This window comes from Aquarana catesbeiana, linkage group LG02 (assembly GCF_042186555.1).
Source record: "Aquarana catesbeiana isolate 2022-GZ linkage group LG02, ASM4218655v1, whole genome shotgun sequence".
Classification (NCBI taxonomy): Eukaryota; Metazoa; Chordata; class Amphibia; order Anura; family Ranidae; genus Aquarana; species Aquarana catesbeiana.
In genome coordinates, this window is record NC_133325.1 from 6,498,134 (window position 1) to 6,525,698 (window position 27,565).

Sequence of the window (27,565 nt, forward strand, 5' to 3'; positions counted from 1 at the left end):
CTGCAGACATAGTACAAGAGATGGTCAGAGACTGCAGGCATAGTACAGGAGATGATCAGAGACTGCAGACATAGTACAGGAGACGATCAGAGACTGCAGACATAGTACAGGAGATGGTCAGAGACTGCAGACAAAATACAGGAGATGATCAGAGACTGCAGACATAGTACAGGAGATGATCAGAGACTGCAGACATAGTATAGGAGATGGTCAGAGACTGCAGACATGCTACAGGAGATGATCAGAGACTGCAGACATAGTACAGGAGATGATCAGAGACTGCAGACATAGTATAGGAGATGATCAGAGACTGCAGACATGATACAAGAGATGGTCAGAGACTGCAGACATGATACAAGAGACGGTCAGAGACTGCAGACATGGTACAAGAGATGGTCAGAGACTGCAGACATGATACAGGAGATGGTCAGAGACTGCAGCCATAGTACAGGAGATGATCAGAGACTGCAGACATAGTACAGGAGATGATCAGAGACTGCAGACATGATACAAGAGATGGTCAGAGACTGCAGACATGGTACAGGAGATGGTCAGAGACTGCAGACATGATACAAGAGACGGTCAGAGACTGCAGACATGGTACAAGAGATGGTCAGAGACTGCAGACATAATACAGGAGATGATCAGAGACTGCAGACATGATACAGGAGATGGTCAGAGACTGCAGACATAGTACAGGAGATGATCAGAGACTGCAGACATAGTACAGGAGATGATCAGAGACTGCAGACATGATACAGGAGATGGTCAGAGACTGCAGACATAGTACAGGAGATGATCAGAGACTGCAGACATAGTACAGGAGATGATCAGAGACTGCAGACATAGTACAGGAGATGGTCAGAGACTGCAGACATAATACAAGAGATGCATAGCTCCCAACTGTCCCTGATTTGGAGCAATGTCCCTCTGTCCCTCTTTCCTCCTCATTTGTCCTTCATTTTGGTCTGATCTATATAGTTCTACATAAAATGCACTTTTTGTCTCTAAAAAAGTGTTACCCAGTGCTAAATTTTTCACCCAACTTCTAAATTGCTGCATTTGTAAATTTTAAAAGCCAATATAAAGGAATAGTAGTGGTTAAAAAGCCATTGTGGATTTAATTAACCTTTTTTTTGGTTAATTCCCCTTTAAGGGGGTGTGTCAGGGGGTGTAACCTATGTCTACATACATTTTCTAATAGGTGTCCCTCATTCCCATCTCAAAATGTTGAAAGGTATGGAGATGATCAGAGACTGCAGACATGATACAAGAGATCAATGCAGCCTCACCAGTGCCCCTCAGATGCAGCCTGCCTGTCATGCAGCCTCACCAGTGCCCGCCATGCAGCCTCACCAGTGCCGTCATGCAGCCTCACCAGTGCCCGCCATGCAGCCTCATCAGTGCCCATCATGCAGCCTCACTAGTGCCCACCATGCAGCCTCACCAGTGCCCGCCATGCAGCCTCACCAGTGCAGCAATCTCCATGAGTCACGGGCAGAGCCGTATTTGAAGTGCACGGGCCGCAGTAACAATGTCCCACCATTGGATCAGTGTGCTGTCTATCACAGGAGGCGGGACATTGTTACTGCGGCTCGTGCAATTCATCTCCCTGACACACTGGGAAATTGCCGCTCTACGAGAGGGAGGAGAGGAGGAGGGAGGAGAGGAGGAGGGAGGGGAGGACTGGGCCCTGCCACGATGACACCCCCGCAATGGGCGGCACCCGGGGCGGGGCCCCATCCCATTTTCGGCTCCCATTATCAGCATTTTTTTTCTTTTCAGGAAATGCCAAAAACACAGTTTTCAACCGCTGAAATTTCAGCGCACCGCTAGTTTATTCACATTCTGAGGTGGAGAGATAAGGTCAGGAATATTTATTTATACAATGGTCATTGTTGATGGATATATCCTGCGGCAATGATCGTAAAACTAAAACCAGACAGGCTTGTTGAAATGAAGTTGATCAATAAATCGACTTTAGCACAACCAGCCTGCCTATAGATGGATCAAAATTCGTCCGGATTCTGCTGAGCCGAAGAGTGACCTGTCTATGGCCGGTAGGGTTGCCACCTTTTCTTCGAGCCAAACCCAAACACTTCAGCGGGGCTTGGCATTTTTTTTGTAGCATACAAAATACCTGGGACACCTCTGTGTGCCCTAGGGGAGTATTAATGCGGCACGCTCAGCGGTGAACAGTGGGTGTAGCCAATTGCAGGAGTGTGTAATGTACAATATAGTGTATATAGTGCAGAGTGTGTAATGTACAATATAGTGTATATAGTGCAGAGTGTGTAATATACAATATAGTGTATATAGTGCAGAGTGTGTAATGTACAATATAGTGTATATAGTGCAGAGTGTGTAATGTACAATATAGTGTATATAGTGCAGAGTGTGTAATGTACAATATAGTGTATATAGTGCAGAGTGTGTAATGTACAATATAGTGTGTAATGTACAATATAGTGTATATAGTGCAGAGTGTGTAATGTACAATATAGTGTATATAGTGCAGAGTGTGTAATGTACAATATAGTGTGTAATGTACAATATAGTGTATATAGTGCAGAGTGTGTAATGTACAATATAGTGTATATAGTGCAGAGTGTGTAATGTACAATATAGTGTGTAATGTACAATATAGTGTATATATAGTGCAGAGTGTGTAATGTACAATATAGTGTATATAGTGCAGAGTGTGTAATGTACAATATAGTGTATATAGTGCAGATTGTGTAATATACATTATAGTGTATATAGTGCAGAGTGTGTAATGTACAATATAGTGTATATAGTGCAGAGTGTGTAATGTACAATATAGTGTGTAATGTACAATATAGTGTATATAGTGCAGAGTGTGTAATGTACAATATAGTGTGTAATGTACAATATAGTGTATATAGTGCAGAGTGTGTAATGTACAATATAGTATATATAGTGCAGAGTGTGTAATGTACAATATAGTGTATATAGTGCAGAGTGTGTAATGTACAATATAGTGTGTAATATACATTATAGTGTATATAGTGCAGAGTGTGTAATGTACAATATAGTGTATATAGTGCAGAGTGTGTAATGTACAATATAGTGTGTAATGTACAATATAGTGTATATAGTGCAGAGTGTGTAATGTACAATATAGTGTATATAGTGCAGAGTGTGTAATGTACAATATAGTGTATATAGTGCAGAGTGTGTAATATACAATATAGTGTATATAGTGTAGGTGTGTGTAATGTACAATATAGTGTATGTGACAGACCTTGCCGGAGTGTTCCACAAGGAGGGAGCCATGTGACGGGGGTCGCTGGTGGGGCACAGGGTGAGTGAGAGCCCCGCTGTGATCTGTGCTAGTCAGAGACTCAATGCTGTATATATGTGTATATAGAATGTGTACTGTTTGCTGTGCTACTTTGGGGTGGGGCTATATTCCAATGTTCCATTGTGTTTGTCTGCCTTGGATCACAGGAAGTGTATTTCTGTGAGGAAAGAGGGAGGGGGGATTCCTCCAGCAGCCCCCCTGTTAAGACTGTTTACTGATGAGAAGTTAAGCACACCTGACCTGTGTGTCCATTGTTATTGGACAGTTTAACCCGCCCTGTTTTCCAAGGGTGGGGGGGAAATGTTTTGAAGTGGGATCTGTATAACATGTGTTTTTTGAATAAAGATTCATTCCTGCCTTGAACCTGAAGACAGAGCCGTGTCTCGTTTTTGGGGTGGATTATTTGTATGGGTTCCTTGTTCGGCTGATTGGAGTGTTCGGTAGCTGCCTTTGTGTTTGGGTTTGGAATGTCCTAAACGACTTTAACCCCTTTCATACTCGGGGTGTCGTTACACTGGTGGCAAGCAGCGGGATCATTCCCACAGCCCAGAAGGACAGCTACAACCGGGGACCGGCCAACAACCGTAAGAAGAGGGACATTATCGAAGAACTAGTTGAAATGGATAGAGCGGAAAGACCCAACATAACCGAAAGACCCAGCATAACAGACAGGACACCCGAAGAGGCAAGTTTTGATCGGGCTGTTAAAATAAGACTGGCACATTATGGCCCTAACCCTACAGCGGAGATCATAGACCGAGTTATAGCGGCTGTGGATGCAAATTGGCTACAGCAAAGACGTGCTGCAGCAGCGGGAGTCGCAACAGCACCAACTGAAAAGAGAAAGGTACATTTTGCTGCTTTTAAAAACTTCATTGAAGCAGAAGGGGAGATTGATGGGTACCTTGCAGATTTTGAACGGCAATGTGCCCTACACCGGGTGCCCACAGAGGAATGGGTTACCATTTTGTCTGGGAAATTGTCCGGCCGGGCCAGTGAAGCGTTCAGGGCCATCCCAGACAAGGATATTATGAACTATGGGCTGGTAAAAGAAGCACTTTTGGCCAGGTATGCCGTCACACCGGAGGCATACCGGAGGCGGTTCCGAGAGACGAGCAAGCGGACTGAAGACTCATATACCGAGTGGGCATGCCACCTACACCGCACGGCATCCCACTGGGTCGCTGGATGCCAAGCAGTATCCGGGGAAGAGGTGCTGCAGCTGTTCCTGCTGGAGCACTTCTTTGACAAGCTGTCCCCGGAAGTCAGAGAGTGGGTCCGGGACCGAAAACCTTTCACCTTGCCTGAAGCAGCTCGCCTGGCGGACGAATACACAGACGCCCGCAAACTGGATAACCCTGTGGTCAAGACAACAGCTCGGGTGGATTATCGATCAGCGGCACCCCCTCCAGCTGGTGCCTACCAACCACAGTTGTACCGCCCTACAGCACCACCTCCAGTGGCCACTTATTCTCGGCAGCCCAGGTTCAACTCCCAGGACTACTCACAACCCCTCAGGTGTTTCGGGTGTAAACAGCTAGGGCACAAAAAGCCAGACTGTCCGTTGAATCCAGCCAGGCAGTCCCACTCGTGGAGAAAGCCAGCAGGGGGGAATCCTCGCACATCCATGCCTGCGGCTCACTGCATTGAGGAGGAAGAACGTTGGGGTGTCCTGCATGAGGCTGATCTAGTACAAGCAGCTAACCAGGACAACCGGCAGCAACACAGGCAGACCATCTGGGTTAATGGAAAGGTAGCTAATGGCCTACGTGATACTGGCGCCACCATGACCCTACTACGGAAGAACCTCATCCCAGAGAGCCAACACACCGGGGACACTGTAGTCGTAAGGGTAGCGGGAGGAACCATTTTCCGGCTACCTGTTGCCCGTGTTCACCTGGATTGGGGGGTTGGTTCGGGACACGTGAATGTGGGGGTGATGAAGGATTTGCCAGCGGATGTACTACTGGGGAATGATTTGGCCCCCCTCATTTCTGCTTACGCCCCGATAGGCCCTGCTGAAGCCAACCGAGTGACTACCCGTGCCCAGATCCCCAACAGCATGATGGCGTGAGCCCAGTCACCCTGTCTTCTCTCCAGCGGCTGAAAAGACTACAGGGAGAAGGGCCAGTCCAAGCCTCTCCCCAGCAGCGGGCGTGTTCTCCGAGAGAGGCAGAGGTTGGCTGGGTAAGTAATGATCTGTTTGGAACAATTTGTTTGGGGTACGGTGTGGATACCAGCATTAGAGGACTGGAACTACTGACTAACTTCGGAGTCAACCCGTCTGGGGTCTCCTCCTGTGTTAGTCTCCTGCCGAAAGGGGAGAATTGTGACAGACCTTGCCGGAGTGTTCCACAAGGAGGGAGCCATGTGACGGGGGTCGCTGGTGGGGCACAGGGTGAGTGAGAGCCCCGCTGTGATCTGTGCTAGTCAGAGACTCAATGCTGTATATATGTGTATATAGAATGTGTACTGTTTGCTGTGCTACTTTGGGGTGGGGCTATATTCCAATGTTCCATTGTGTTTGTCTGCCTTGGATCACAGGAAGTGTATTTCTGTGAGGAAAGAGGGAGGGGGGATTCCTCCAGCAGCCCCCCTGTTAAGACTGTTTACTGATGAGAAGTTAAGCACACCTGACCTGTGTGTCCATTGTTATTGGACAGTTTAACCCGCCCTGTTTTCCAAGGGTGGGGGGGAAATGTTTTGAAGTGGGATCTGTATAACATGTGTTTTTTGAATAAAGATTCATTCCTGCCTTGAACCTGAAGACAGAGCCGTGTCTCGTTTTTGGGGTGGATTATTTGTATGGGTTCCTTGTTCGGCTGATTGGAGTGTTCGGTAGCTGCCTTTGTGTTTGGGTTTGGAATGTCCTAAACGACTTTAACCCCTTTCATACTCGGGGTGTCGTTACAGTGTATATAGTGCAGAGTGTGTAATGTACAATATAGTGTATATAGTGCAGAGTGTGTAATGTACAATATAGTGTATATAGTGCAGAGTGTGTAATGTACAATATAGTGTATATAGAGCAGAGTGTGTAATGTACAATATAGTGTATATAGTGCAGAGTGTGTAATGTACAATATAGTGTATATAGTGCAGAGTGTGTAATGTACAATATAGTGTATATAGAGCAGAGTGTGTAATGTACAATATAGTGTATATAGTGCAGAGTGTGTAATGTACAATATAGTGTATATAGTGCAGAGTGTGTAATGTACAATATAGTGTATATAGTGCAGAGTGTGTAATGTACAATATAGTGTATATAGTGTAGGTGTGTGTAACGTACAATATAGTGTATATAGTGCAGTGTGTGTAATGTACAATATAGTGTATATAGTGCAGAGTGTGTAATGTACAATATAGTGTATATAGTGCAGAGTGTGTAATGTACAATATAGTGTATATAGTGCAGAGTGTGTAATGTACAATATAGTGTATATAGTGTAGGTGTGTGTAACGTACAATATAGTGTATATAGTGCAGTGTGTGTAATGTACAATATAGTGTATATAGTGTAGGTGTGTGTAACGTACAATATAGTGTATATAGTGCAGTGTGTGTAATGTACAATATAGTGTATATAGTGCAGAGTGTGTAATGTACAATATAGTGTATATAGTGCAGAGTGTGTAATGTACAATATAGTGTATATAGTGCAGAGTGTGTAATGTACAATATAGTGTATATAGTGTAGGTGTGTGTAACGTACAATATAGTGTATATAGTGCAGTGTGTGTAATGTACAATATAGTGTATATAGTGCAGAGTGTGTAATGTACAATATAGTGTATATAGTGCAGAGTGTGTAATGTACAATATAGTGTATATAGTGCAGAGTGTGTAATGTACAATATAGTGTATGTAGTGCAGAGTGTGTAATGTACAATATAGTGTATGTAGTGCAGAGTGTGTAATGTACAATATAGTGTATATAGAGCAGAGTGTGTAATGTACAATATAGTGTATATAGTGTAGGTGTGTGTAATGTACAATATAGTGTATATAGTGCAGAGTGTGTAATGTACAATATAGTGTATATAGTGCAGAGTGTGTAATGTACAATATAGTGTATATAGTGTAGGTGTGTGTAATGTACAATATAGTGTATATAGTGCAGTGTGTGTAATGTACAATATAGTGTATATAGTGCAGAGTGTGTAATGTACAATATAGTGTATATAGAGCAGAGTGTGTAATGTACAATATAGTGTATATAGTGTAGGTGTGTGTAATGTACAATATAGTGTATATAGTGCAGAGTGTGTAATGTACAATATAGTGTATATAGTGCAGAGTGTGTAATGTACAATATAGTGTATATAGTGTAGGTGTGTGTAATGTACAATATAGTGTATATAGTGCAGAGTGTGTAATGTACAATATAGTGTATATAGTGCAGAGTGTGTAATGTACAATATAGTGTATATAGTGTAGGTGTGTGTAATGTACAATATAGTGTATATAGTGCAGAGTGTGTAATGTACAATATAGTGTATATAGTGCAGAGTGTGTAATGTACAATATAGTGTATGTAGTGCAGAGTGTGTAATGTACAATATAGTGTATATAGTGCAGAGTGTGTAATGTACAATATAGTGTATATAGTGCAGAGTGTGTAATGTACAATATAGTGTGTAATGTACAATATAGTGTATATAGTGCAGAGTGTGTAATGTACAATATAGTGTGTAATGTACAATATAGTGTATATAGTGCAGAGTGTGTAATGTACAATATAGTGTGTAATGTACAATATAGTGTATATAGTGCAGAGTGTGTAATGTACAATATAGTGTGTAATGTACAATATAGTGTATATAGTGCAGAGTGTGTAATGTACAATATAGTGTATATATAGTGCAGAGTGTGTAATGTACAATATAGTGTATATAGTGTAGGTGTGTGTAATGTACAATATAGTGTATATAGTGCAGAGTGTGTAATGTACAATATAGTGTATATATAGTGCAGAGTGTGTAATGTACAATATAGTGTATATAGTGTAGGTGTGTGTAATGTACAATATAGTGTATATAGTGTAGGTGTGTGTAATGTACAATATAGTGTATATAGTGCAGAGTGTGTAATGTACAATATAGTGTATATAGAGCAGAGTGTGTAATGTACAATATAGTGTATATAGTGCAGAGTGTGTAATGTACAATATAGTGTATATAGTGTAGGTGTGTGTAATGTACAATATAGTGTATATAGTGCAGAGTGTGTAATGTACAATATAGTGTATATAGTGCAGAGTGTGTAATGTACAATATAGTGTATATAGTGCAGAGTGTGTAATGTACAATATAGTGTATATAGTGCAGAGTGTGTAATGTACAATATAGTGTATGTAGTGCAGAGTGTGTAATGTACAATATAGTGTATATAGAGCAGAGTGTGTAATGTACAATATAGTGTATATAGTGCAGAGTGTGTGTAATGTACAATATAGTGTATATAGTGCAGAGTGTGTAATGTACAATATAGTGTATATAGTGTAGAGTGTGTAATGTACAATATAGTGTATATAGAGCAGAGTGTGTAACGTACAATATAGTGTATATAGTGTAGGTGTGTGTAATGTACAATATAGTGTATATAGTGCAGAGTGTGTAATGTACAATATAGTGTATATATAGTGCAGAGTGTGTAATGTACAATATAGTGTATATATAGTGCAGAGTGTGTAATGTACAATATAGTGTGTATATAGTGTAGGTGTGTGTAATGTACAATATAGTGTATATAGTGCAGAGTGTGTAATGTACAATATAGTGTATATAGTGCAGTGTGTGTAATGTACAATATAGTGTATATAGTGCAGTGTGTGTAATGTACAATATAGTGTATATAGTGCAGAGTGTGTAATGTACAATATAGTGTATATAGAGCAGAGTGTGTAATGTACAATATAGTGTATATAGTGCAGAGTGTGTAATGTACAATATAGTGTATATAGTGCAGAGTGTGTAATGTACAATATAGTGTATATAGTGCAGAGTGTGTAATGTACAATATAGTGTATATAGTGCAGTGTGTGTAATGTACAATATAGTGTATATAGTGCAGAGTGTGTAATGTATAATATAGTGTATATAGTGCAGTGTGTGTAATGTACAATATAGTGTATATAGTGCAGTGTGTGTAATGTACAATATAGTGTATATAGTGCAGTGTGTGTAATGTACAATATAGTGTATATAGTGCAGAGTGTGTAATGTATAATATAGTGTATATAGTGCAGTGTGTGTAATGTACAATATAGTGTATATAGTGCAGTGTGTGTAATGTACAATATAGTGTGTGTTAGGTTCGGTTCTTTTGGACCTCTTAGCCTAGGCTCGGACACTGGGTGTGTGGATATCAACCCCTTCACCGGTGAGGTAAACAAGACACATACACAGGTTGTACGTGAATCATGAATACAATTTTAATGCGGACTTGGAGATTGAATATATAGAGTAGCTCTCACGTATTCCACTCGTAGGTGGACCAATCAAGTAGCTGTCACGTATTCCACTGGTAGGTGGACCAATCAAAATACAAGTTAAAGTTATACATCATAGCATCATAATATGACTTTTCTGACTTCTCTTTGTGTGTTATCACATAGCTTTCTTTAGCTCACTTCCCTGGTTCTCATCCTGTATAGACTAAGCTTGTGCGTCACTTAAAGCAGAAGCGTGTAACCTCAATCTAATAATTCAAATGTCATGCGTCTGTGGCTGAAACAAATGTATGGGAAAAAAGGAACTTAACTCAAACTAACATCTAAATTTATATTATTAGCTTCTGACTTATCTTAAACTAAAAAGCAGAACTTATTGTTTAGTTAAAACATCATAAGAGTAATTTGTTCATTTAAAGAAGTACAGGCTTTTATATACCTACTTATAAATCAAAAAGGCATTTATCAATCAAAAGCATGTTATCTTTATAAAGCAATTATTGATCAAAAGCAATTTACCCTTATAGTGTGTATATAGTGCAGAGTGTGTAATGTACAATATAGTGTATATAGTGCAGAGTGTGTAATGTACAATATAGTGTATATAGTGCAGAGTGTGTAATGTACAATATAGTGTATATAGTGCAGAGTGTGTAATGTACAATATAGTGTATGTAGTGCAGAGTGTGTAATGTACAATATAGTGTATATAGTGTAGGTGTGTGTAATGTACAATATAGTGTATATAGTGCAGAGTGTGTAATGTACAATATAGTGTATATAGTGCAGAGTGTGTAATGTACAATATAGTGTATATAGTGCAGAGTGTGTAATGTACAATATAGTGTATGTAGTGCAGAGTGTGTAATGTACAATATAGTGTATATAGTGTAGGTGTGTGTAATGTACAATATAGTGTATATAGTGTAGGTGTGTGTAATGTACAATATAGTGTATATAGTGTAGGTGTGTGTAATGTACAATATAGTGTATATAGTGCAGAGTGTGTAATGTACAATATAGTGTATATAGAGCAGAGTGTGTAATGTACAATATAGTGTATATAGTGCAGAGTGTGTAATGTACAATATAGTGTATATAGTGTAGGTGTGTGTAATGTACAATATAGTGTATATAGTGCAGAGTGTGTAATGTACAATATAGTGTATATAGTGCAGAGTGTGTAATGTACAATATAGTGTATATAGAGCAGAGTGTGTAATGTACAATATAGTGTATATAGTGCAGAGTGTGTGTAATGTACAATATAGTGTATATAGTGCAGAGTGTGTAATGTACAATATAGTGTATATAGTGTAGAGTGTGTAATGTACAATATAGTGTATATAGAGCAGAGTGTGTAACGTACAATATAGTGTATATAGTGTAGGTGTGTGTAATGTACAATATAGTGTATATAGTGCAGAGTGTGTAATGTACAATATAGTGTATATATAGTGCAGAGTGTGTAATGTACAATATAGTGTATATATAGTGCAGAGTGTGTAATGTACAATATAGTGTGTATATAGTGTAGGTGTGTGTAATGTACAATATAGTGTATATAGTGCAGAGTGTGTAATGTACAATATAGTGTATATAGTGCAGTGTGTGTAATGTACAATATAGTGTATATAGTGCAGTGTGTGTAATGTACAATATAGTGTATATAGTGCAGAGTGTGTAATGTACAATATAGTGTATATAGTGCAGTGTGTGTAATGTACAATATAGTGTATATAGTGCAGAGTGTGTAATGTACAATATAGTGTATATAGTGCAGTGTGTGTAATGTACAATATAGTGTATATAGTGCAGAGTGTGTAATGTACAATATAGTGTATATAGTGTAGGAGTGTGTAATGTACAATATAGTGTATATAGTGCAGTGTGTGTAATGTACAATATAGTGTATATAGTGCAGTGTGTGTAATGTACAATATAGTGTATATAGTGCAGAGTGTGTAATGTACAATATAGTGTATATAGTGCAGAGTGTGTAATGTATAATATAGTGTATATAGTGCAGTGTGTGTAATGTACAATATAGTGTATATAGTGCAGTGTGTGTAATGTACAATATAGTGTATATAGTGTAGGAGTGTGTAATGTACAATATAGTGTATATAGTGCAGAGTGTGTAATGTACAATATAGTGTATATAGTGCAGAGTGTGTAATGTACAATATAGTGTATATAGTGCAGTGTGTGTAATGTACAATATAGTGTGTGTTAGGTTCGGTTCTTTTGGACCTCTTAGCCTAGGCTCGGACACTGGGTGTGTGGATATCAACCCCTTCACCGGTGAGGTAAACAAGACACATACACAGGTAGTACGTGAATCATGAATACAATTTTAATGCGGACTTGGAGATTGAATATATAGAGTAGCTCTCACGTATTCCACTCGTAGGTGGACCAATCAAGTAGCTGTCACGTATTCCACTGGTAGGTGGACCAATCAAAATACAAGTTAAAGTTATACATCATAGCATCATAATATGACTTTTCTGACTTCTCTTTGTGTGTTATCACATAGCTTTCTTTAGCTCACTTCCCTGGTTCTCATCCTGTATAGACTAAGCTTGTGCGTCACTTAAAGCAGAAGCGTGTAACCTCAATCTAATAATTCAAATGTCATGCGTCTGTGGCTGAAACAAATGTATGGGAAAAAAGGAACTTAACTCAAACTAACATCTAAATTTATATTTAGCTTCTGACTTATCTTAAACTAAAAAGCAGAACTTATTGTTTAGTTAAAACATCATAAGAGTAATTTGTTCATTTAAAGAAGTACAGGCTTTTATATACCTACTTATAAATCAAAAAGGCATTTATCAATCAAAAGCATGTTATCTTTATAAAGCAATTATTGATCAAAAGCAATTTACCCTTATAGTGTGTATATAGTGCAGAGTGTGTAATGTACAATATAGTGTATATAGTGCAGTGTGTGTAATGTACAATATAGTGTATATAGTGCAGAGTGTGTAATGTACAATATAGTGTATATAGTGCAGAGTGTGTAATGTACAATATAGTGTGTATATAGTGCAGAGTGTGTAATGTACAATATAGTGTATATAGTGCAGAGTGTGTAATGTACAATATAGTGTATATAGTGCAGTGTGTGTAATGTACAATATAGTGTATATAGTGCAGAGTGTGTAATGTACAATATAGTGTATATAGTGCAGAGTGTGTAATGTACAATATAGTGTATATAGAGCAGAGTGTGTAATGTACAATATAGTGTATATAGTGCAGAGTGTGTAATGTACAATATAGTGTATATAGTGCAGAGTGTGTGTAATGTACAATATAGTGTATATAGTGCAGAGTGTGTAATGTACAATATAGTGTATATAGTGCAGAGTGTGTAATGTACAATATAGTGTATATAGTGCAGTGTGTGTAATGTACAATATAGTGTATATAGTGCAGAGTGTGTAATGTACAATATAGTGTATATAGTGCAGAGTGTGTAATGTACAATATAGTGTATATAGTGCAGAGTGTGTAATGTACAATATAGTGTATATATAGTGCAGTGTGTGTAATGTACAATATAGTGTGTATATAGTGCAGAGTGTGTAATGTACAATATAGTGTATATAGTGCAGAGTGTGTAACGTACAATATAGTGTATATAGTGCAGAGTGTGTAATGTATAATATAGTGTATATAGTGCAGAGTGTGTAATGTACAATATAGTGTATGTAGTGCAGAGTGTGTAATGTACAATATAGTGTATATAGTGCAGAGTGTGTAATGTACAATATAGTGTATATAGTGCAGGTGTGTGTGATGTACAATATAGTGTATATGTAGTGTGTAATGTTTGGTGGGGAGCCTCCCAGTGTAATTTTGGGAGGTGGGGGGAGGTCTCCTGGTGTAGTATGGGGGGACAGGGGAGAGGAGGAGGGGGGCTGACAGAAGAGGAGGGGGGCTGACAGAGGGGAAGGGGGCTGACAGAGGGGAACTGACAGAGGAGGGGGGCTGACAGAGAGGAAGAGGGGGCTGACAGAGAGGAGGGGGGTTGACAGAGAGGAAGAGGGGGCTGACAGAGAGGAGAGGGGGGCTGACAGAAGAGAGGGGAGCTGACAGAGAAGAAAGGGGGGCTGACAGAGAGGAGAGGGGGGCTGACAGAGAGAAGAGGAGGGCTGACAGAGAGGAGAGGGGGCTTACAGAGAAAAGAGGGGGCTTGCAGATGGAGAGGGGCTAACAGAGGAGAAGGGGGCTGACAGAGAGGAGAGGAGGACTGACAGAGAGGAGGGGGGCTGACAGGGAGGAGGGGGGCTGACAGAGAGGAGAGGGGGCTGACAGAGAGGAGGGGGGCTGACAGAGGAGAGGAGGGGGGCTGACAGAGAGGAGAGGGGGACTGACAGAGAGGAGATGGGGCTGACAGAGAGGAGGGGGGCTGACAGGGAGGAGGGGGGCTGACAGAGAGGAGAGGGGGCTGACAGAGAGGAGGGGGGCTGACAGGGAGGAGGGGGGCTGACAGAGAGGAGAGGGGGGCTGACAGAAGAGAGGGGGGCTGACAGAGAAGAAAGGGGGGCTGACAGAGAGGAGAGGGGGCTGACAGAGAAAAGAGGGGGCTTGCAGATGGAGGGGGGCTAACAGAGGAGAAGGGGGCTGACAGAGAGGAGAGGAGGGCTGACAGAGAGGAGGGGGGCTGACAGAGAGGAGAGGGGGGCAGACAGAGAGGAGAGGGGGCTGACAGAGAGGAGAGGGGGGCTTGCAGATGGAGGGGGGCTAACAGAGGAGAGGGGGGCTGACAGAGAGGAGAGGGGGGCTGACAGAGAGGAGAGGGGGGCTGACAGGGAGGAGAGGGGGCTGACAGAGAGGAGAAGGGGCTGACAGAGAGGAGAGGGGGCTGACAGAGAGGAGAAGGGGCTGACAGAGAGGAGGGGGCTGACAGGGAGGAGGGGGGGCTGACAGAGAGGAGAGGGGGGCTGACAGAAGAGAGGGGGGCTGACAGAGAAGAAAGGGGGGCTGACAGAGAGGAGAGGGGGGCTGACAGAGAGGAGGGGGGCTGACAGAGAGGAGGGGGGCTGACAGGGAGGAGGGGGGCTGACAGAGAGGAGATTGGCTGACATAGAGGGGCTGACACAGAGGAGAGAGGGGCTGACAGAGAGGAGAGGGGGCTGACAGAGAGGAGAGGGGGCTGGCAGAGAGGAGAGGGGGCTGACAGGGAGGAGAGGGGGCTGACAGAGAGGAGAAGGGGCTGACAGAGAGGAGGGGGGCTGACAGGGAGGAGGGGGGCTGACAGAGAGGGGTGGGGGGCTGACAGAGAGGAGAGGGGGGCTTGCAGATGGAGGGGGGCTAACAGAGGAGGGGGGCTGACAGAGAGGAGAGGGCTTGCAGATGCAGGGGGGCTGACAGAGAGGAGAGGGGGCTGACAAAGAGGAGGGGGGCTAACAGAGAGGAAATTGGCTGACATAGAGGGGCTGACACAGAGGAGAGAGGGGCTGACAGAGAGGAGAGGGGGCTGACAGAGAGGAGAGGGGGCTGGCAGAGAGGAAAGGTGGCTGACTGAGAGGAGAGGGGGGCTGACAGAGAGGAGAGGGGGCTGAAAGAGAGGAGAGGGGGGTTTGCAGATGGAGGGGGGCTGACAGAGAGGAGGGGGGGCTGACAGAGAGGAGAGGGGGGCTGACAGAGAGGAGGGGGGCTGACAGGGAGGAGGGGGGCTGACAGAGAGGAGAGGGGGGCTGACAGAAGAGAGGGGGGCTGACAGAGAAGAAAGGGGGGCTGACAGAGAGGAGAGGGGGCTGACAGAGAAAAGAGGGGGCTTGCAGATGGAGGGGGGCTAACAGAGGAGAAGGGGGCTGACAGAGAGGAGAGGAGGGCTGACAGAGAGGAGGGGGGCTGACAGAGAGGAGAGGGGGGCAGACAGAGAGGAGAGGGGGCTGACAGAGAGGAGAGGGGGGCTTGCAGATGGAGGGGGGCTAACAGAGGAGAGGGGGGCTGACAGGGAGGAGAGGGGGCTGACAGAGAGGAGAAGGGGCTGACAGAGAGGAGAGGGGGCTGACAGAGAGGAGAAGGGGCTGACAGAGAGGAGGGGGCTGACAGGGAGGAGGGGGGGCTGACAGAGAGGAGAGGGGGGCTGACAGAAGAGAGGGGGTCTGACAGAGAAGAAAGGGGGGCTGACAGAGAGGAGGGGGGCTGACAGGGAGGAGGGGGGCTGACAGAGAGGAGATTGGCTGACATAGAGGGGCTGACACAGAGGAGAGAGGGGCTGACAGAGAGGAGAGGGGGCTGACAGAGAGGAGAGGGGGCTGGCAGAGAGGAGAGGGGGCTGACAGGGAGGAGAGGGGGCTGACAGAGAGGAGAAGGGGCTGACAGAGAGGAGGGGGGCTGACAGGGAGGAGGGGGGCTGACAGAGAGGGGAGGGGGGCTGACAGAGAGGAGAGGGGGGCTTGCAGATGGAGGGGGGCTAACAGAGGAGGGGGGCTGACAGAGAGGAGAGGGCTTGCAGATGCAGGGGGGCTGACAGAGAGGAGAGGGGGCTGACAAAGAGGAGGGGGGCTAACAGAGAGGAAATTGGCTGACATAGAGGGGCTGACACAGAGGAGAGAGGGGCTGACAGAGAGGAGAGGGGGCTGACAGAGAGGAGAGGGGGCTGGCAGAGAGGAAAGGTGGCTGACTGAGAGGAGAGGGGGGCTGACAGAGAGGAGAGGGGGCTGAAAGAGAGGAGAGGGGGGTTTGCAGATGGAGGGGGGCTGACAGAGAGGAGGGGGGGCTGACAGAGAGGAGAGGGGGGCTGACAGAGAGGAGGGGGGCTGACAGGGAGGAGGGGGGCTGACAGAGAGGAGAGGGGGGCTGACAGAGAGGAGAGGGGGGCTGACAGAGGAGAGGGGGGCTGACATAGAGGAGAGGGGGGCTGACAGAGAGGAGAGGAGGGCTGACAGAGAGGAGAGGGGGGCTTGCAGATGGAGGGGGGCTAACAGAGGAAAGGGGGGCTGACAGAGAGGAAGGGGGGCTGACAGAGAGGAGGGGGGCTGACAGGGAGGAGGGGGGGCTGACAGAGAGGGGAGGGGGGCTGACAGAGAGGGGGGCTTGCAGATGGAGGGGGGGCTAACAGAGGAGGGGGGGCTGACATAGAGGAGAGGGGGGCTTGCAGATGCAGGGGGGGCTGACAGAGAGGAGAGGGGGCTGACAGAGAGGAGGGGGGCTAACAGAGAGGAGATTTGCTGACAGAGAGGGGCTGACAAAGAGGAGAGAGGGGCTGACAGAGAGGAGAGGGGGCTGACAGAGAGGAGAGGGGGCTGGCAGAGAGGAAAGGTGGCTGACTGAGAGGAGAGGGGGGCTGACAGAGAGGAGAGGGGGACTGACAGAAGAGAGGGGGGCTGACAGAGAAGAAAGGTGGGCTGACAGAGAGGAGAGGGGGGCTGACAGAGAGAAGAGGGGGGCTGACAGAGAAGAGAAGGGGGCTGAAAGAGAGGAGAGGGGGCTGAGAGAGAGGAGAGGGGGGCTTGCAGATGGAGGGGGGCTAAAAGAGGAAAAGGGGGCTGACAGAGAGGAGAGGGGGGCTGACAGAGAGGAGAGGGGGGCTGACAGAGAGGAGAGGGGGGCTGACAGAGAGGAGAGGGGGCTGACAGAGAGGAGGGGGGCTGACAGAGAGGAGAGGGGGCTGACAGAGAGGAGGGGGGCTGACAGGGAGGAGGGGGGCTGACAGAGAGGAGAGGGGGGCTGACAGAAGAGAGGGGGGCTGACAGAGAAGAAAGTGGGGCTGACAGAGAGGTGAGGGGGGCTGACAGAGAGGAGAGGGGGGCTGACAGAGAGGAGAGGGGGCTGACAGAGAGGAGAAGGGGGCTGACAGAGAGGAGAGGGGGCTGAGAGAGAGGAGAGGGGGGCTTGCAGATGGAGGGGGGCTAACAGAGGAGAAGGGGGCTGACAGAGAGGAGAGGAGGGCTGACAGAGAGGAGGGGGGCTGACAGGGAGGAGGGGGGCAGACAGAGAGGAGAGGGGGGCTGACAGAAGAGAGGGGGGCTGACAGAGAAGAAAGGGGGGCTGACAGAGAGGAGAAGGGGGCTGACAGAGAGGAGAGGGGGACTGACAGAGAGAAGAGGTGGGCTGACAGAGAGGAGAAGGGGGCTGACAGAGAGGAGAGGGGGCTGAGAGAGAGGAGAGGGGACTTGCAGATGGAGGGGTTCTAACAGAGGGAAAGGGGGCTGACAGAGAGGAGAGGGGGCTGACAGAGAGGAGAGGGGGGCTGACAAAGAGGAGAGGGGGGCTGACAGAGAGGAGAGGGGGGCTGACAAATAGGAGAGGGGGGCTGACAGAGAGGAGAGGGGGGCTGACAGAGAGGAGAGGGGGCTGACAGAGAAGAGAGGGGGCTTGCAGATGGAGGGGGGCTAACAGAGGAGAAGGGGGCTGACAGAGAGGAGAGGAGGGCTGACAGAGAGAAGAGGGGGCTGACAGAGAGGAGAAGGGGCTGACAGAGAGGAGGGGGGCTGACAGAGAGGAGAGGGGGGCTGGCAGAGAGGAGAGGGGGGCTGACAGAGAAGAAAGGTGGGCTGACAGAGAGGAGAGAGGGGCTGACAGAGAGAAGAGGGGGGCTGACAGAGAGGGGAAGGGGGCTGACAGAGAGGAGAGGGGGCTGAGAGAGAGGAGAGGGGGGCTGACAGAGAGGAGGGGGGCTGACAGGGAGGAGGGGGGCTGACAGAGAGGCTGGGGACTGACAGGGAGGAGGGGGGCTGACAGAGAGGAGAGGGGGGCTGACAGAAGAGAGGGGGGCTTGCAGATGGAGGGGGGCTAACAGAGGAAAAGGCGGCTGACAGAGAGGAGAGGGGGGCTGACAGAGAGGAGAGGGGGCTGACAGAGAGGAGGGGGGCTGACAGGGAGGAGGGGGGCTGACAGAGAGGAGGGGGGCTGACAGGGAGGAGGGGGGCTGACAGAGAGGAGAGGGGGGCTGACAGAAGAGAGGGGGGCTGACAGAGAAGAAAGGGGGGCTGAAAGAGAGGAGAGGGGGGCTGACAGAGAGGAGAGGGGGCTGACAGAGAGGAGAGGGGGCTGACAGAGAAGAGAGGGGGCTTGCAGATGGAGGGGGCTAACAGAGGAGAAGGGGGCTGACAGAGAGGAGAGGAGGGCTGACAGGGAGGAGTGGGGCTGACAGAGAGGAGAGGGGGCTGACAGAGAGGAGAGGGGGACTGACAGAGAGAAGAGGGGGGCTGACAGAGAGGAGAAGGGGCTGAGAGAGAGGAGAGGGGGCTGAGAGAGAGGAGAGGGGGGCTTGCAGATGGAGGGGTTCTAACAGAGGAAAAGGGGGCTGACAGAGAGGAGAGGGGGGCTGACAGAGAGGAGAAGGGGGCTGACAGAGAGGAGAGGGGGCTGACAGAGAGGAGAGGGGGCTGACAGAGAGGAGAGGGGGCTGACAGAGAGGAGAGGGGGCTGACAGAGGAGAGGAGGGGGGCTGACAGAAAGGAGAGGGGGGCTGACAGAAGAGAGGGGGGCTGACAGAGAAGAAAGGTGGGCTGACATAGATGAGAGGGGGGCTGACAGAGAGAAGAGGGGGGCTGACAGAGAGGAGAAGGGGGCTGACAGAGAGAAGAGGGGGGCTGAGAGAGAGAAGAGGGGGGCTGACAGAGAGGAGAAGGGGGCTGACAGAGAGGAGAGGGGGCTGAGAGAGAGGAGAGGGGGGCTTGCAGATGGAGGGGGGCTAACAGAGGAAAAGGGGGCTGACAGAGAGGAGAGGGGGGCTGACAGAGAGGAGAGGGGGGCTGACAGAGAGGAGAGGGAGCTGACATAGAGGAGGGGGCTGACAGGGAGGAGGGGGCTGACAGGGAGGAGGGGGCTGACAGGGAGGAGGGGGGCTGACAGAGAGGAGAGGGGGGCTGACAGAAGAGAGGGGGGCTGACAGAGAAGAAAGGGGGGCTGACAGAGAGGAGAGGGGGGCTGACAGAGAGGAGAGGGGGGCTGACAGAGAGTTGAGAGGGGCTGACAGAGAGGAGAGGGGGCTGACAAAGAGGAGAGGGGGCTTGCAGATGGCGGGGGGCTAACAGAGGAGAAGGGGGCTGACAGAGAGGAGAGGGGGCTGACAGAGAGGAGAGGGGGGCTGACAGAGAGGAGGGGGGCTGACAGGGAGGAGGGGGGCTGACAGAGAGGAGAGGGGGCTGACAGAGAGGAGAGGGGGCTGACAGAGAGGAGAGGGGGCTCACAGAGAGGAGAGGGGGGCTGACAGAGAGGAGTGGGGCTGACAGGGAGGAGGGGGGTGCTGACAGAGAGGAGAGGGGGGCTGACATAGAGGAGAGGGGGGCTGACATAGAGGAGAGGGGGGCTGACAGAGAGGAGAGGGGGGCTGACAGAGGGGAGAGGGGGCTGACAGAGAGGAGAGGGGGGCTTTCAGATGGAGGGGGGCTGACAGAGAGGAGAGGGGGGCTTGCAGATGGAGGGGGGCTGACAGAGAGGAGAGGGGGGCTGACAGAGAGGAGAGGGGGACTGACAGAGAGGAGAGGGGGCTGACAGAGAGGAGAGGGGGGCTGACAGAGGAGAAGGGGGCTGACAGAGAGGAAAGGGAGGCTGACAGAAAGGAGAGGGGGCTGACAGAAAGGAGGGGGGCTGACAGAGAGGAGAGGGGGGCTGACAGAGAGTAGAGGGGGGCTGACAGAGAGGAGAGGGGGCTGACAGAGAGGAAAGGGGGCTTGCAGATGGAGGGGGGCTAACAGAGGAGAAGGGGGCTGACAGAGAGGAGAGAAGGGCTGACAGCGAGGAGAGGGGGGCTGACAGAGAGGAAAGGGGGCTGACAGAGAGGAGAGGGGGGCTGACAGAGGAGAGGGGGGCTGACAGAGGAGAGGGGGGCTGACAGAGAGGAGGGGGACTGACAGGGAGGAGGGGGGCTGACAGAGATTAGAGGGGGGCTGACAGAGAGGAGAGGGGGCTGACAGAGAGGAGAAGGGGCTGACAGAGAGGAGGGGGCTGACAGGGAGGAGGGGGGGCTGACAGAGAGGGGAGAGGGGCTGACAGAGAGGAGAGGGGGCTTGCAGATGGAGGGGGGCTAACAGAGAAAGGGGGGCTGATAGAGAGGAGAGGGGGGCTTGCAGATGCAGGGGGGCTGACAGAGAGGAGAGGGGGCTGACAGAGAGGAGGGGGGCTAACAGAAAGGAGATTGGCTGACAGAGAGGGTCTGACACAGAGGAGAGAGGGGCTGACAGAGAGGAGAGGGGGCTGACAGAGAGGAGAGGGGGCTGGCAGAGAGGAAAGGTGGCTGACTGAGAGGAGAGGGGGGCTGACAGAGAGGAGAGGGGGCTGAAAGAGAGGAGAGGGGGGTTTGCAGATGGAGGGGGGCTGACCGAGAGGAGGGGGGCTGACAGAGAGGAGAGGGGGGCTGACAGAGAGGAGAGGGGGCTGACAGAGAGGAGAGGGGGGCTGACAGAGTGGAGAGGGACTGACAGGGAGGAGGGGGGGCTGACAGAGAGGAGAGGGGGCTGACAGAGGAGAGGGGGGCTGACAGAGAGGAGAGGGGGGCTGACAGAGAGGAGAGGGGGGCTGACAGAGAGGAGAGGGGGCTGACAGAGAGGAGAGGGGGGCTGACAGAAAGGAGAGGGGGCTGACAGAGAGGAGAGGGGGGCTGACAGAGAGGAGAGGGGGGCTGACAGAGAGGAGAGGGGGCTGACAGAGAGGAGAGGGGTGCTTGCAGATGGAAGGGGGCTGACAGAGAGGAGAGGGGGCTGACAGAGAGGAGGGGGCTAACAGAGAGGAGAGGGGGGCTGACAGAGATGAGGGGGACTGTCAGAGAGGAGGGGGACTGACAGGGAGAAGGGGGGCTGACAGAGATTAGAGGGGGGCTGACAGAGAGGAGAGGGGGGCTGACAGAGAGGAAAGGGGGGCTGACAGAAAGGAGAGGGGGCTGACAGAGAGGAGGGGGGCTAACAGAGAGGAGAGGGGGCTGACAGAGAGGAGAGGGGGCTGACAGAGAGGAGAGGGGGCTGACAGAGAGGAGAAGGGGCTGACAGAGAGGAGGGGGGCTGACAGAGAGGAGAGGGGGCTGACAGAGAGGAGAGGGGGCTGACAGAGAGGAGAGGGGGGCTGACAGAGAGGAGAGGGGGGCTGACAGGGAGGAGAGGGGGCTGACAGAGAGGAGAAGGGGCTGACAGAGAGGAGGGGGGCTGACAGGGAGGAGGGGGGCTGACAGAGAGGGGAGGGGGGCTGACAGAGAGGAGAGGGGGGCTTGCAGATGGGGGGGGCTAACAGAGGAGGGGGGCTGACAGAGAGGAGAGGGCTTGCTGATGCAGGGGGGCTGACAGAGAGGAGAGGGGGCTGACAAAGAGGAGGGGGGCTAACAGAGAGGAGATTGGCTGACATAGAGGGGCTGACACAGAGGAGAGAGGGGCTGACAGAGATTAGAGGGGGCTGACAGAGAGGAGAGGGGGCTGGCAGAGAGGAAAGGTGGCTGACTGAGAGGAGAGGGGGGCTGACAGAGAGGAGAGGGGGCTGAAAGAGAGGAGAGGAGGGTTTGCAGATGGAGGGGGGCTGACAGAGAGGAGAGGGGGGCTGACAGAGGAGAGGGGGGCTGACAGAGAGGAGGGGGACTGACAGGGAGGAGGGGGGCTGACAGAGATTAGAGGGGGGCTGACAGAGAGGAGAGGGGGCTGACAGAGAGGAGAAGGGGCTGACAGAGAGGAGGGGGCTGACAGGGAGGAGGGGGGGCTGACAGAGAGGGGAGAGGGGCTGACAGAGAGGAGAGGGGGCTTGCAGATAGAAGGGGGCTAACAGAGAAAGGGGGGCTGACAGAGAGGAGAGGGGGGCTTGCAGATGGCGGGGGGCTAACAGAGGAGAAGGGGGCTGACAGAGAGGAGAGGGGGCTGACAGAGAGGAGAGGGGGGCTGACAGAGAGGAGAGGGGGCTGACAAAGAGGAGAGGGGGCTTGCAGATGGCGGGGGGCTAACAGAGGAGAAGGGGGCTGACAGAGAGGAGAGGGGGCTGACAGAGAGGAGAGGGGGGCTGACAGAGAGGAGGGGGGCTGACAGGGAGGAGGGGGGCTGACAGAGAGGAGAGGGGGCTGACAGAGAGGAGAGGGGGCTGACAGAGAGGAGAGGGGGCTCACAGAGAGGAGAGGGGGGCTGACAGAGAGGAGTGGGGCTGACAGGGAGGAGGGGGGTGCTGACAGAGAGGAGAGGGGGGCTGACATAGAGGAGAGGGGGGCTGACATAGAGGAGAGGGGGGCTGACAGAGAGGAGAGGGGGGCTGACAGAGGGGAGAGGGGGCTGACAGAGAGGAGAGGGGGGCTTTCAGATGGAGGGGGGCTGACAGAGAGGAGAGGGGGGCTTGCAGATGGAGGGGGGCTGACAGAGAGGAGAGGGGGGCTGACAGAGAGGAGAGGGGGACTGACAGAGAGGAGAGGGGGCTGACAGAGAGGAGAGGGGGGCTGACAGAGGAGAAGGGGGCTGACAGAGAGGAAAGGGAGGCTGACAGAAAGGAGAGGGGGCTGACAGAAAGGAGGGGGGCTGACAGAGAGGAGAGGGGGGCTGACAGAGAGTAGAGGGGGGCTGACAGAGAGGAGAGGGGGCTGACAGAGAGGAAAGGGGGCTTGCAGATGGAGGGGGGCTAACAGAGGAGAAGGGGGCTGACAGAGAGGAGAGAAGGGCTGACAGCGAGGAGAGGGGGGCTGACAGAGAGGAAAGGGGGCTGACAGAGAGGAGAGGGGGGCTGACAGAGGAGAGGGGGGCTGACAGAGGAGAGGGGGGCTGACAGAGAGGAGGGGGACTGACAGGGAGGAGGGGGGCTGACAGAGATTAGAGGGGGGCTGACAGAGAGGAGAGGGGGCTGACAGAGAGGAGAAGGGGCTGACAGAGAGGAGGGGGCTGACAGGGAGGAGGGGGGGCTGACAGAGAGGGGAGAGGGGCTGACAGAGAGGAGAGGGGGCTTGCAGATGGAGGGGGGCTAACAGAGAAAGGGGGGCTGATAGAGAGGAGAGGGGGGCTTGCAGATGCAGGGGGGCTGACAGAGAGGAGAGGGGGCTGACAGAGAGGAGGGGGGCTAACAGAAAGGAGATTGGCTGACAGAGAGGGTCTGACACAGAGGAGAGAGGGGCTGACAGAGAGGAGAGGGGGCTGACAGAGAGGAGAGGGGGCTGGCAGAGAGGAAAGGTGGCTGACTGAGAGGAGAGGGGGGCTGACAGAGAGGAGAGGGGGCTGAAAGAGAGGAGAGGGGGGTTTGCAGATGGAGGGGGGCTGACCGAGAGGAGGGGGGCTGACAGAGAGGAGAGGGGGGCTGACAGAGAGGAGAGGGGGCTGACAGAGAGGAGAGGGGGGCTGACAGAGTGGAGAGGGACTGACAGGGAGGAGGGGGGGCTGACAGAGAGGAGAGGGGGCTGACAGAGGAGAGGGGGGCTGACAGAGAGGAGAGGGGGGCTGACAGAGAGGAGAGGGGGGCTGACAGAGAGGAGAGGGGGCTGACAGAGAGGAGAGGGGGGCTGACAGAAAGGAGAGGGGGCTGACAGAGAGGAGAGGGGGGCTGACAGAGAGGAGAGGGGGGCTGACAGAGAGGAGAGGGGGCTGACAGAGAGGAGAGGGGTGCTTGCAGATGGAAGGGGGCTGACAGAGAGGAGAGGGGGCTGACAGAGAGGAGGGGGCTAACAGAGAGGAGAGGGGGGCTGACAGAGATGAGGGGGACTGTCAGAGAGGAGGGGGACTGACAGGGAGAAGGGGGGCTGACAGAGATTAGAGGGGGGCTGACAGAGAGGAGAGGGGGGCTGACAGAGAGGAAAGGGGGGCTGACAGAAAGGAGAGGGGGCTTACAGAGAGGAGGGGGGCTAACAGAGAGGAGAGGGGGCTGACAGAGAGGAGAGGGGGGCAGACAGAGAGGAGAGGGGGCTGACAGAGAGGAGAGGGGGCTGACAGAGAGGAGAAGGGGCTGACAGAGAGGAGGGGGGCTGACAGAGAGGAGAGGGGGCTGACAGAGAGGAGAGGGGGCTGACAGAGAGGAGAGGGGGGCTGACAGAGAGGAGAGGGGGGCTGACAGGGAGGAGAGGGGGCTGACAGAGAGGAGAAGGGGCTGACAGAGAGGAGGGGGGCTGACAGGGAGGAGGGGGGCTGACAGAGAGGGGAGGGGGGCTGACAGAGAGGAGAGGGGGGCTTGCAGATGGGGGGGGCTAACAGAGGAGGGGGGCTGACAGAGAGGAGAGGGCTTGCTGATGCAGGGGGGCTGACAGAGAGGAGAGGGGGCTGACAAAGAGGAGGGGGGCTAACAGAGAGGAGATTGGCTGACATAGAGGGGCTGACACAGAGGAGAGAGGGGCTGACAGAGATTAGAGGGGGCTGACAGAGAGGAGAGGGGGCTGGCAGAGAGGAAAGGTGGCTGACTGAGAGGAGAGGGGGGCTGACAGAGAGGAGAGGGGGCTGAAAGAGAGGAGAGGGGGGTTTGCAGATGGAGGGGGGCTGACAGAGAGGAGAGGGGGGCTGACAGAGGAGAGGGGGGCTGACAGAGAGGAGGGGGACTGACAGGGAGGAGGGGGGCTGACAGAGATTAGAGGGGGGCTGACAGAGAGGAGAGGGGGCTGACAGAGAGGAGAAGGGGCTGACAGAGAGGAGGGGGCTGACAGGGAGGAGGGGGGCTGACAGAGAGGGGAGAGGGGCTGACAGAGAGGAGAGGGGGCTTGCAGATAGAAGGGGGCTAACAGAGAAAGGGGGGCTGACAGAGAGGAGAGGGGGGCTTGCAGATGCAGGGGGGCTGACAGAGAGGAGAGGGGGCTGACAGAGAGGAGGGGGGCTAACAGAGAGGAGATTGGCTGACAGAGAGGGTCTGACACAGAGGAGAGAGGGGCTGACAGAGAGGAGAAGGGGCTGACAGAGAGGAGAGGGGGCTGGCAGAGAGGAAAGGTGGCTGACTGAGAGGAGAGGGGGGCTGACAGAGAGGAGAGGGGGCTGAAAGAGAGGAGAGGGGGGTTTGCAGATGGAGGGGGGCTGACCGAGAGGAGGGGGGGCTGACAGAGAGGAGAGGGGGGCTGACAGAGAGGAGAGGGGGCTGACAGAGAGGAGAGGGGGGCTGACAGAGTGGAGAGGGACTGACAGGGAGGAGGGGGGGCTGACAGAGAGGAGAGGGGGCTGACAGAGGAGAGGGGGGCTGAGAGAGAGGAGAGGGGGGCTGACAGAGAGGAGAGGGGGGCTGACAGAGAGGAGAGGGGGCTGACAGAGAGGAGAGGGGGGCTGACAGAAAGGAGAGGGGGCTGACAGAGAGGAGGGGGGCTGACAGAGAGGAAAGGGGGGCTGACAGAAAGGAGAGGGGGCTGACAGAGAGAAGAGGGGGCTGACAGAGAGGAGAGGGGGGCTTGCAGATGGAAGGGGGCTGACAGAGAGGAGAGGGAGGCTGACAGAGAGGAGGGGGGCTAACAGAGAGGAGAGAGGCTGACAGAGAGGGGCTGACAGAGAATAGAGAGGGGCTGACAAAGAGGAGAGGGGGCTGACAGAGAGGAGAGGGGGCTGACAGAGAGGAGGGGGACTGTCAGAGAGGAGGGGGACTGACAGGGAGAAGGGGGGCTGACAGAGATTAGAGGGGGGCTGACAGAGAGGAGAGGGGGGCTGACAGAGAGGAAAGGGGGGCTGACAGAAAGGAGAGGGGGCTGACAGAGAGGAGGGGGGCTAACAGAGAGGAGAGGGGGCTGACAGAGAGGAGAGGGGGGCAGACAGAGAGGAGAGGGGGCTGACAGAGAGGAGAGGGGGCTGACAGAGAGGAGAAGGGGCTGACAGAGAGGAGGGGGGCTAACAGAGAGGAGAGGGGGCTGACAGAGAGGAGAGGGGGCTGACAGAGAGGAGAGGGGGGCTGACAGAGAGGAGAGGGGGGCTGACAGGGAGGAGAGGGGGCTGACAGAGAGGAGAAGGGGCTGACAGAGAGGAGGGGGGCTGACAGGGAGGAGGGGGGCTGACAGAGAGGGGAGGGGGGCTGACAGAGAGGAGAGGGGGGCTTGCAGATGGAGGGGGGCTAACAGAGGAGGGGGGCTGACAGAGAGGAGAGGGCTTGCAGATGCAGGGGGGCTGACAGAGAGGAGAGGGGGCTGACAAAGAGGAGGGGGGCTAACAGAGAGGAGATTGGCTGACATAGAGGGGCTGACACAGAGGAGAGAGGGGCTGACAGAGAGGAGAGGGGGCTGACAGAGAGGAGAGGGGGCTGGCAGAGAGGAAAGGTGGCTGACTGAGAGGAGAGGGGGGCTGACAGAGAGGAGAGGGGGCTGAAAGAGAGGAGAGGGGGGTTTGCAGATGGAGGGGGGCTGACAGAGAGGAGGGGGGGCTGACAGAGAGGAGAGGGGGGCTGACAGAGAGGAGAGGGGGGCTGACAGAGAGGAGAGGGGGGCAGACAGAGAGGAGAGGGGGCTGACAGAGAGGAGAGGGGGGCTTGCAGATGGAGGGGGGCTAACAGAGGAGAGGGGGGCTGACAGAGAGGAGAGGGGGCTGACAGGGAGGAGAGGGGGCTGACAGAGAGGAGAAGGGGCTGACAGGGAGGAGGGGGGGCTGACAGAGAGGGGAGGGGGGCTGACAGAGAGGGGGCTTGCAGATGGAGGGGGGCTAACAGAGGAGGGGGGGCTGACATAGAGGAGAGGGGGGCTTGCAGATGCAGGGGGGCTGACAGAGAGGAGAGGGGGCTGACAGAGAGGAGGGGGGCTAACAGAGAGGAGATTGGCTGACAGAGAGGGGCTGACACAGAGGAGAGAGGGGCTGACAGAGAGGAGAGGGGGCTGGCAGAGAGGAAAGGTGGCTGACTGAGAGGAGAGGGGGGCTGATGGAGAGGAGAGGGGGCTGAAAGAGAGGAGAGGGGGGTTTGCAGATGGAGGGGGGCTGACAGAGAGGAGGGGG

At 51.7% G+C, this 27,565-nt stretch overlaps 2 protein-coding genes across 4 annotated transcripts in view; one reads left to right on the forward strand and one right to left on the reverse strand.

Moving 5' to 3' along the window:
* Nucleotides 1–27,565, reverse strand: part of LOC141126579 (uncharacterized) — a 927,381-nt gene that overhangs the window by 40,111 nt on the left and 859,705 nt on the right. The gene's annotated exons all lie outside the window — the stretch shown is intronic.
* The window catches only part of LOC141126592 (uncharacterized), a 57,180-nt gene that overhangs the window by 14,530 nt on the left and 15,085 nt on the right, over nucleotides 1–27,565 (forward strand). Inside the window, exon 1 of one of the 2 annotated variants that reach the window (XM_073612515.1) lies at nucleotides 6,073–6,163. The exons of the other annotated variant lie outside the window; for it this stretch is intronic. The gene's annotated coding sequence lies outside the window, so the exon portion shown is untranslated. Of the gene's footprint in view, nucleotides 1–6,072; nucleotides 6,164–27,565 lie in introns of those variants that run through there. 2 annotated transcript variants of the gene reach the window in all.